The following is an 11,160-nucleotide window of genomic DNA, read 5'->3' as shown; positions in this document are numbered from 1 at the left end:
TGGAAGCGCATTTTCTGCCTCCGCCGCAATGGCTCCCACAACGTCTCTTATAACATAGGTGGCGTTGTTATCTGTGTTCGCACTGATGTCGACTATTTCGACGTCAAATTTCCTGATTCTGTCCAAGGATGGCGCAAAAAGTGGCTCTACATTCACGAAGAAAGCGCCAACTCCGTTGAGCACAACATAATTTCTTTCGACGGAAGTGCCAGAATTCAGCGCCGCCGCTCCTGGGATGCCGAAGCTTCCGAGGAAGAGAAAAAGGCGACAGAGGCACTGATGTCTCGTATTCACCAGCTTCAAAACACTCGAGGCAAAGAGCTGTCTGGTGTTCAAATCACTGCCTACTTCCTTAGGATTAGAGTGCAGCCTCTTCAGGCTCGCAAAAATCCCCTTTGGACGTATTCTGGTAAAAATGACGCCAACAGAATCTCCGGTGATCTTTCCACCAAGGACTTGGAGAAGTTGGTTCGAAGACTTTCGCCTGGGCAAGGACCCAGTTCCTTCCTCTTGTCGCGTGGAACCGTACAGCTCCGCTAATCCACTCCCCGAGGTATTTTGTCTTCCCGAGTTTTTATCTTGTTCCGCACTTTCTCTGCATCTCATTGTATTGTCATCTCTTTAATTTTCCTTTGGTCACTATTTTTTACAGAACCATCCTACTATGACTTCCCTTCCTCCTCTTCCGGAGGGTGGAGAAGTCGAAGAACAGGCCATCGTCGCCGAAGATACTCAAGGTTCTTCTATTCCTGAAAGTGAAGTCGCGGGTTCTCACAAATCTGCGGCTTCTCATGAAAAAGAAGTTGAGTCTGAAGCTAGTGAGTCGACGCAATCCCTTCCTCCTGCTGTTTCTCCAAAGAACAAAAGGAAAAGGACTGATGCCGAGGATTCTGTCGCCTCTAAGGCTGAAGAAGTTGTTCCTTCTCATCCGAAGGCAGCTTACGATCCTTATGTTGAATCCCTCGTCAGCTCGTAAGTCGTCTTTATTTCTCCCTATTTTTGTACTCGAAATATTTATCCTGTCTTGCTTTTTATGCTGCCGATTTTTTTTACCAACAGTGATGACGAGGAAGACTTACCAATTACTGACGTGGCTCCTCGGACAAGCACGTCACGTACTGTACTTGCCTCAGACACGCTAGTTGAGGGAGAAGAAACCTCGCCTCCTCAACAAAACGTCGTCACCACTACTCCACCATCAAGCCCCCTTGCTCCTTCACCAAAAAGGACAAGGGTTGAAAAGATTGTTGAACCTGCCCCTCAGTTGGGCAGTTCGTCGACTCTGCTCTTAGATGATGTAAGCTTGTCGACATCTATATTTTCCTTATTTTGTTTTTTCACACCTTTTCTCTTTTTCATGCCGATGTTTCTCTTGTTGTGTTCACCTTGAACAGCCTATGATCAAAGATCTTCTCCGCATTGGTTCCCAATTTATTGGGTACCGTGAATATGCTAATAGAGCCGAAGGTAACGACTTTTACACTTGCTGTTTTTCCTTGATTTTTTACTCCTGTTGCTTGTCGCGATTTTTGATCTTTCTTCTCTCTCTTTTCCATATCTCGACAGAGAAACTTGCAGAGGCCAACGAACGCGCCGACGCACTTGCTCGAAAACTTGAGCAAAGTGAGGCGGCTCGCAAGAAAGCCGAACTCGCTGCTAGCAAAGCCAAGGCCGAAGCTGATGAAGCCAAGGCGAAAGCTGCTGGTGTCGAGGAACTGCAGAAAAAACTTGAGGATGCTACAGCTGCCTTAGATGAGCACAAAGCTGCGCAAGCTTCTCGTGAAGAAGGAATCCTCAAGCGCCTGAAAACTCAAAGTCGCCGCACTTTCGGTAATGTTGCTGATCCCTTCTATCTTTATGAGAATCGTTGTTTCTTGTCTTTTCACTAATGCTTTGTTTCCTTGACAGTCCAAACAAACCAGGAGTTTGATCTGACGAATCCTGTCGATGACCCGCTCCTTGACGCGCTTTCCTATCTGGAGCTTCATGGGTCCGAGATTCGTGAAGGTGTGTCGAATGCTAACGCAGTATTGTCGGCGTTGTTCCCCTACTTCTTCCCGAAGAAAGAGGAGCCCGCGACTTTTCTCAACCTTGCCAAGATGTTCAATACGCCGGAAGACCTTGGACTGAAGATGCGCCAAGAGAATATGAAGGTTGCCGTTGAAAACACTGTCGCTTTGGTTGCTGAAAGTCGACAGACTATTGACTGGATGAAAGTTGGCGACACCGAGCAAATAGAGCAATCAAGGTGGAAGTCGCTGATCAAGGCAGCCAAGCCCGACACGAAGAAGATCTTGGCCTATCTCGGGATTAAGCCAGCGTCGACTCCTAGCTCGTCAAGGCCGGAGGTCTAGTTGCATGCCTCTGTTTTTCTTTCTGTTTCTTTTGCTCTTGTCGCCAAAGTAATCATTTGGCGACACGTATTTCCTTAGCTCCACTGTAATGCCCTTGTAATTATTCCGAGAGATTAATGAAAAACTCTATCTTTGCTTGTCGTTTGATGTTGTCCTGTTTAAATTTCAGTTGATATTTGATAACTATACTCCAACTTCCGCTCCTTCCAATGCTTCGCCTTCTTCTTCTCGCGCGAGGAGAGCTTTTGCTGATACTGCACCTGTCGACGATACCTTGTCGCAAGAACTGGACGAACTTCGACAACAACTTCAGTATACGAAGAAGCAAACACTTGTGATGATGGAGCAATCTCGTAAGTCATCTGAAGCCGAAAAAGTTGCTCTCCAGCAAGCTCGCGAGGCCGTGGCTGCTAAGGAAATTGCTGCTTCCGAGGCTGAAAAGGCGACTACTCGAGAAAATTTCATGCTCGAATTAATGAATGAAGCCAGTGCAGATATGTCGGGTATGCCTGTTTCATCCTCTGATATCTTTCATCTTCATGCTATTGTCTCTTAAAGGTTTCCACTTCTTTGTTTTGATAGGTGCCTTTACTGATGCTGCTGCCGAGGAAGAGAGGGTAAATGCTAGGACAAACCTCCTTGTTAATCTTTCCCTGGACCATGGTTCTTTGTTTTGGGCTACCCCAGAGAGGACCCGCCAAATTGTCAGATTTCAAGATCGCACCTCTCAAACTCGCGACTTCCTTGACTTCTGTACCAAGACCTTGTCCATGGTTTACAACTCCATGTTTCCTCGGAACGTCCAACCAAAAACTCTTCCTGAATTGATGGAAAGGTTCAAGGATGCTCGCAGTATCCATGATTTTGTCAAAGCTCAACTAGTAGCTGGCGCCAGATTTGCTCTTATCATGCTCCAGATCTGCCACTCGAATCTTGACCTTACCCAAGTTGTCGCGAAGGTTCACCAAAAGGTAAAACGTCGGAGAGTTGGTGTTGACAGGATTAACACGAAGGTTACGCCTATAGCCAAAGAAATGATTGAGGACCTTCTTCGGATGGACGCCGACTTTTTTGCCGATGGTCATTATGCCGATTTTCTTGGTGCTGCTCCTGAAGAAAACAGAGTTACTCTTGATGACATATTGAATCAAGACTAGTTATTTTCTTCTTGTAGATATTTCTTCTTTGTAATCCATGACTATATTGTAAAGCAATCATTATATTTTTCTGTTTGTCTAGCCCCCGAGTGTTTCGGTGACTCTTTACTGTATTTGTATATTTGCGAGGTTTTGAACCAAGGCATTTATATATTTATGGCGAATACGAGCCCCCGAGCTTTTTATTGAGTACTATTTTGTATTTTTATTGACTCACAAGGTATTTGAATACCAAGGCAAGGCTTTGAAATTCGTCGGAGCAAAGACTTTGATCATGTCGATAAAGAAGGAAAGTTATATTGTCATTATCTTTATTATATTGCAGCACCGCGAGCCCGCCTCATTAAAAACCTTCTCCGGCCCCACTCGGTGCCCCGAAAAAGGAAAAGAGTGCGTCTGAAAACTCGCGGGCGTTTCAGTACATTGAAGTTTTACAAGGACTATATTTCGACTCTAGGCGTAGAATCGCCTAAGTTGCGCCACGTTCCAGGGGTTTGGCTCCTCCACCCCTGTCTTCTTGTCCTTTATCCTGTATGCTCCTCCTCCGATTACTTCCGTAACAATGTAAGGGCCAAGCCATGGTGACTCGAGTTTTTCATGACTTTTTTGCGTGAGCCGAAGAACTAGGTCTCCCACCTGAAAAGATCTTGGCCGCAAACGTCGACTGTGGTAATTCTTCAAGTCCTGTTGATATTTGGTTACCCGAGATAATACTTCATCTCGAGCTTCATCAAGTGCGTCGACGTCATCTTCTAGCGCTCTTCTCGACGTTTCTTCATCATATTCAGCGACACGTGGAGAGTTGTGCTCTATCTCGATTGGTAGTACTGCCTCTGCTCCGTGAACCAGGAAAAACGGAGTTTCCTGCGTTGCTGTGTTTGGTGTTGTTCGGATGCTCCACAACACGCTTGGTAGTTCTTCTGGCCAGGTATGTCGAGCTTTTTCCAGTGGTCCTAACAAGCGCTTCTTGATGCCATTGCAGATGATGCCATTGGCTTTCTCGACTTGCCCATTGGTTTGAGGATGTGCAACTGACGCAAAGTTCAGCTTGATACCCACCTCTTCGCAATAATCTTTGAATTCATGGGATGTGAAGTTACTGCCGTTGTCTGTGACGATGCTGTGGGGCACTCCAAATCTGAAGACGAGGCCTTTTACGAATTTTACTGCGGATGCTCCATCTGGTGAATTTATCGGCTTCGCTTCTATCCACTTTGTAAACTTATCGACAGCTACTAGCATGTACTCCTTTCCTCCTGGCCAGGATTTGTGTAACTTACCCACCATATCAAGTCCCCATTGAGCAAAGGGCCATGACAATGGTATTGGTGCTAGCTCTGCTGCTGGAGAGTGAGGTTTTGCGGCAAACCTTTGACACGCGTCGCAAGTTCTTACTATGTCCTTGGCGTCCTCGATTGCTGTCAACCAGTAGAATCCTGCCCGAAAAACCTTGGCTGCGATAGCTCGACTACTTGCGTGGTGGCCACATATTCCTTCGTGTACATCCTTCAGAATTATTCTTCCTTCTTCGGGTGTGACGCACCTTTGCAAGACGCCTGAAATACTTCGCTTATACAATTCTCCCTTGACCACCGTGAAAGCTTTGGAGCGTCGAATTACTCGCCTTGCGTCAACTGGATCGTCGGGTATTTCTTTCCTTAGGATGTATGATATGTACGGCTGCATCCACGGTATCTGTATCACCATGACCAGGTCCTGATCTTCTTCTTCGTCCTCTTGCTTTTCCTTGGTAGCCCCCGAGGGTTTCTTCTCCTTCTTTTTTGGTTTTGTAGACTTAGTGGATCTCTCTGTTATCTCTTCCCAAAATACACCTGGCGGGACTGCAAGGCATTGCGACCCGATGTTTGCAAGAACGTCGGCTTCGTCGTTGCTCAATCTGCTAATATGATTTACTTCGCATCCATCGAACAACTTCTCGAGCTCGTTGTACACCTCCTTGTATGCCATCATGCTATCATTGACTGCGTCACATTGGTTCATAACTTGCTGTGCCACCAACTGTGAGTCGTCAAAGATTTTTAGTCGAGTTGCACCGCAGGCTTTCGCCATCTTCATCACGTGTATGAGAGCCTCATATTCTGCTTCATTGTTAGATGCGTTAGGGAACGTCATCCGAAGGATGTACTTCAATTTGTCGCCTTCAGGTGATATGAGTACTACTCCTGCGCCAGCCCCTTCTAGTCTCTTGGACCCATCAATGTTCATGGTCCAGGTTCTCGATAAGTCTGGGGGTCCTGTGTTTTGCAATTCCATCCACTCTGCGATGAAGTCCGGCAGAACTTGCGACTTTATTGCTTTTCTTTTTTCATACGTGATGTCCCGAGGGGAAAGTTCTATTCCCCAAAGGGAGACACGACCCGTAGCTTCTGGGTTGTTCAATATATTTGACAAAGGAGCTTCATTGACCACTATGATCGGATGTGCCAAAAAATAGTGGCGCAATTTTCGTGCTGTCGTGAACACTCCATATGCTATCTTTTGGTACTGCGGATACCTTTGTTTTGAGGGCGATAAAACTTCGCTAACGAAGTATACTGGCCTCTGCACGCTGTGGAGCTTTCCTTCTTCTTCCCTTTCGACAACTAGCACCGTGCTCACCACTTGGGGCGTGGCTGCGATATACAGCAGGAGAGGTTCCCTTTCTTTTGGCGCCACCAAGATTGGTGGTGTCGAGATTGTACGCTTCAAATCTTCGAAAGCTCTGTCGGCTTCTTCGTTCCACTGGAATTTATCTCCTTGTTTTATCAAAGCGTAGAACGGCAGCGCTTTTTCTCCCAACCTCGCGACGAATCTGCTCAAAGCAGCAACTCGCCCAGTTAGCTGTTGTATTTCTTTCAACTTTGTTGGCTTCCTCATTGTTACGATAGCTTGTATTTTATCGGGATTTGCTTCAATCCCTCTTGCTGAGACTAGGAACCCCAGAAGTTCTCCTGCTGGGACGCCGAAAGAACACTTCGTCGGGTTCAGTTTGAGGCAGAACTTATCAAGGTTGTCGAAGGTTTCCTTGAGATCCTCGATCAGCGTTGCCCCCTTTTTTGATGTTATGACGACATCATCAATGTATACTTGCACGTTCTTCCCAATCTGTGTCGCCAAACACTTCTGCATCATCCTCTGATATGTTGCTCCCGCATTTTTTAGACCAAAGGGCATTGTTCTGTAGCAACACACGCCGTAAGGTGTAATAAACGCAGTCTTTACTTCATCTTCTTCTTTCAATCTGATCTGGTTGTAACCAGAGTATGCATCCAGGAAGGAAAGACGTTCACATCCAGCCGTGGAGTCGATAATTTGATCGATCCTTGGGAGGGGAAAGTGATCCTTTGGACAATGTTTATTGAGACACGTAAAGTCGACGCACATGCGAAGGACCTTAGTGTTTTTCTTCGGCACCGACAGATTTGCTACCCATGTGGCTTCTGTGAATATCTCTTTGATAAATCCAGCTTCTTGTAGTCGATTGATTTCTGATAGCATGGCTTTGCGGTTTGGTTCCGAAAAACGCCGCAAAGGTTGTTTGATTGGTCTCGCTAGTGGATCCAAGTTTAGGTGGTGCTCGGCAAGTTCCCTGGGTACTCCTGGCATGTCAGCTGGACACCATGCGAAGATTTTCCAGTGCTCACGGAGGAACTCGACGAGCGCGCTTTCCTATGCGATATCCATGTCGTTTGCGATAGATGTCTTCTTTTTTGGGTCTGTCGGGTGAATCTGCACCTCTTTTGAGTTTTTCTCGGTACTGAAAGTTGATTCTTTGTTTGGCCTTCCAACGTCTGGCAGTACGTCGTAGTCAGTCATGCTTTTTGATGCCAAGTACTCAGCTTGCATCCCGAAAGTTTCTGACAACCGGTGGAAATCCTTGTCGCACTTATCGGCTAAGGCAAAGCTTCCTTTGACTGTGATTGGTCCCTTTGGTCCAGGCATCCTCCACAACAGGTATGTATAGTGTGGTACCGCCATAAATCTAGCATATGCTGGTCGTCCCAACAGAGCGTGATATTGCGACAGAAAATCCACGACTTCAAACTCGAGCCTCTCGATTCTATAATTTTCTCGGGTCCCAAACTGAACGTCGAGATTGATCTTTCCCAATGGATAACTTGGTTTCTCTGGTGTGATGCCGTGGAACCTTGTGTCTGTTGGTTTCAAGTTTGCTAAGGATATGTTCATCTTCCTTAATGTATCTGCATACATAAGGTTTAAGCTGCTGCCGCCGTCTATGAACACTCGAGAGACATCAAATCCCGCTATAACTGCTGGCAAAATAAGTGCTGACTGCCCTGGTCGAGGAACTTGCTGCGGATGATCTGCTATTGTGAAGCCGATATCTTGTCCTGACCAATTAAGATACTCAACTGTTGGTGGAGGCATTTTCTCTGACATAAACACCTGTCGTGAGATTACTTTCTGAGCTCTATTGGACGGCCTTCCCTTCTGAATCATCGACACTGCTCCATTGGAGTTAGGCTCAACATAAGGTGGTGGTGCAGGTGCTGCCGCTATTCTGAGCTGATGCCGATTGTCTTCTGTAATCGCGGGAGGAGGCGGCAAGTGAATCTCGCTTCTGGGTTCTCGGGGATTTCTCTGTGCTGCCCGCGCATTAGTGTTCTCTGCATACCGCAACATTGCCTGAAAATTTCGACAGTCTTTCTGCAGGTGCCCTGACTGTCTTTTACCGTTGCTGTCGAGGAAAAAATGCATCTGGCACGGTCCATTCATCATCTCTTCAGGGGACACGAAAGGTTTTGAGAACCTAGGCCCGCTACTTTGCCTGTTGCGTGAATCATCCCTGTTATCACCTCGCTGTTCATTGCCTCTCTGGTAATCATCTCTGTTGCTTCCTCCTGTATTTGTCCGAAAACCTGCCGAAATTTGTCCTGGAGCATCATAGTTACGAAATACGACCGAGGAAATCGTCGCCTCGGTTGATAGTTTCGACCACGGTCCTCCTCTGGCGACCTGTGCCGTTTGTTATGGACGGCGTCTTCTCCATCTGCCCATTTATTTGCTATCTCCATTAACGCGGATACTGTCTTTGGATTGGTCCGTCCCAAGTCCTCGACAAAATCTCCACGCCTGACTCCTGCAACAAACGCATCTATTGCTCTCTCGTCAGATATATTTTCTGCCGAGTTTTTGATGATATTCCACCTCTGGATGTACTTTCTCATTGGCTCATCTGGCTTTTGTCGACACGCTCTCAACTCCTCTAACGACGCGAGTTTTTTGCACGTGGATCTGAAGTTCTTGACGAACACATCCTCGAAACTTTCCCAGCTGTCGATGGATCCTGGAGCGAGTTTCTTTATCCAAGATCGTGCAGCTCCACTCAAATGCACCTGGATGCTTTGCATGGCTGTTGCCCTAGTTCCTCCCGTCGCCTTCACCGTCTCCGGATAGTCGACTAGCCAATCCTCCGGATCTTGAAGGCCGTCGAACTTCTTGAAATTATCGGGTAACTTGAATCCTGAGGGGACTCGAGTTTTCCGGACTCTCCTTGTAAAGCATGGCAAGCCACACATATCTTCGTCGGTCAGCTCCGGAGATTGCCGATGATCCCTTCTGCTCGCCGCGCTCCGTCGACTCTTGCTTGTGCTGTCGTGTCTCTTGCTCCACTTGGCCCTTCAGGTGCTGCCGCCGTTGCTGCCGCAGTCGTGGACTATTTTGCCTTGCCGCTCCTTCGGGAGGCGTTGATACAAACGCCGTCCCCATAGCTCCAACTCCTGCTACCGCCATATTGTACAGTTGTTTCCCTTGGATCACCTCGGAGGTGGTTTAGATGCAAGGATAAAAGCATGTGTCGCCATATACCCAGCCTCCGGTGTCTTAGGGATGATGTTTCCTCTTGTATCTATCGACATAAAAGACATGTCGAGGTTTTGGACCAAGTGCTCTCTTTCTCGCTTCGGTATGTGTTGCAGCCTTGATCTTGCTCTGTTCCGCGCCTCCCCGTGGCTATCACCCGTAGTTCTAGATTGTCGACTTAGATCTGCCCTTCTCCCGCTGGATGCGTGCTGCCTCCTTTCTCCCGTTCAACTCAGTCTCTGTTTTTCCAATTCCCCGGCAGCTCGTGCGAGCCTATATTGATATGCTTGCAATTCCTCTGGTGTGGCTGTGGTAGCCATTGGTTCTGTGCCGTTCATAGCTCTCGCGGCTCTGTCCCACGCTGCTTGTGAAAGTTGAACTCTATCTCGCGGCTCTGGCCCGACGTATTTGTTGCCCAGGCCTTGGCGCAGATTGGAGGGATCGACGTATGGATTTCCCAAACTGTCGAAAGCCTCAGATGTCTCCTCTTGATCTTCAATGGCGTAAATCTGATGATACTTTGTACTCAGATCTACGTTGGGTTTGGTGACATCATCATTGAGATTGATGAAGACCTTGCCCACTGTGAGAGATTTGTCGATGAAGTCGTAACTGTCGACATCGCTTGAGCCATCGCTTATATATGAGTCCGCAGATGACTCAAACGACATGTCGTTGAAGATCTTGGCGAGTTTCTCTCTTGCTCTGGTGCTGACGTAGCGTGTCGCCGAGGTTTCTTCTTCTCCTGACTCGATAGACGATGCATAGCTTGAAAAATCGGAATCGACCACCGACGATCCCGACGAAATCGGAATCTCGACACGATACGATCCTTCCTTCTCGACGCGAAAGTGAAACCTTCCGAACGTCATCTCCATGGGCTCCGCCAGATACGCATATGCATCCAAACGGGAGGGTGGGTGAGGAACAAAATCGACAAGACCAGCGGCGATCTGTTTACCTCGATCCATTGTGTTGCTTGCGGTTGACGATGTCGAAGATTTTGAGCGTGCCATCGAGATCAGATCCTTACGCCTCTAATCCCCACGGTCGGCGCCAATTGACAAGGTATCAACTTGTCAATGCCTATGGATTGTAGGCTAGGGTTTAGTTGGAAGTAGAGGGTAAGTAGATCTCGAAGGTTTCAGCCGAAAAGTACTCGACGATTATGAAAACTAGGGTTTACAGACAATGATTCGATTGATCCATCGTCCCTCGACTCCCCCTTTATATAGGAGGTGGAGCCGAGGGATTCGTGCTATACAAGTTTACAGAGTCCGGAACGGTTTATAACTCATCCCGCCAGATTACAAATAACACTTCCTATTACAACTCTATCTTTCCTTAATAGATCTTGGTCTCCCGAATCTTCTTATTCTTCGGGTATTGGGCCTCCAGTAAACCCCGGGTACTATATTCGGCAGGCCCATTTGGGATGCCTATGTCAGGTCTTCCGGCGTATTGAACATCTTGGCAAGGTTGAGAAAAGTCGCGGGCTCCTCTTTCTTCGGGAAGAAGTAGGGGAACAACGCCGACAATACTGCGTTAGCATTCGACACACCTTCACGAATCTCGGACCCATGAAGCTCCAGATAGGAAAGCGCGTCAAGGAGCGGGTCATCGACAGGATTCGTCAGATCAAACTCCTGGTTTGTTTGGACTGTCAAGGAAACAAAGCATTAGTGAAAAGACAAGAAACAACGATTCTCATAAAGATAGAAGGGATCAGCAACATTACCGAAAGTGCGGCGACTTTGAGTTTTCAGGCGCTTGAGGATTCCTTCTTCACGAGAAGCTTGCGCAGCTTTGTGCTCATCTAAGGCAGC

Source organism: Lolium perenne, chromosome 2, assembly GCF_019359855.2.
Source record: "Lolium perenne isolate Kyuss_39 chromosome 2, Kyuss_2.0, whole genome shotgun sequence".
NCBI lineage: Eukaryota > Viridiplantae > Streptophyta > Magnoliopsida > Poales > Poaceae > Lolium > Lolium perenne.
This window is presented reverse-complemented; position numbering follows the sequence as displayed.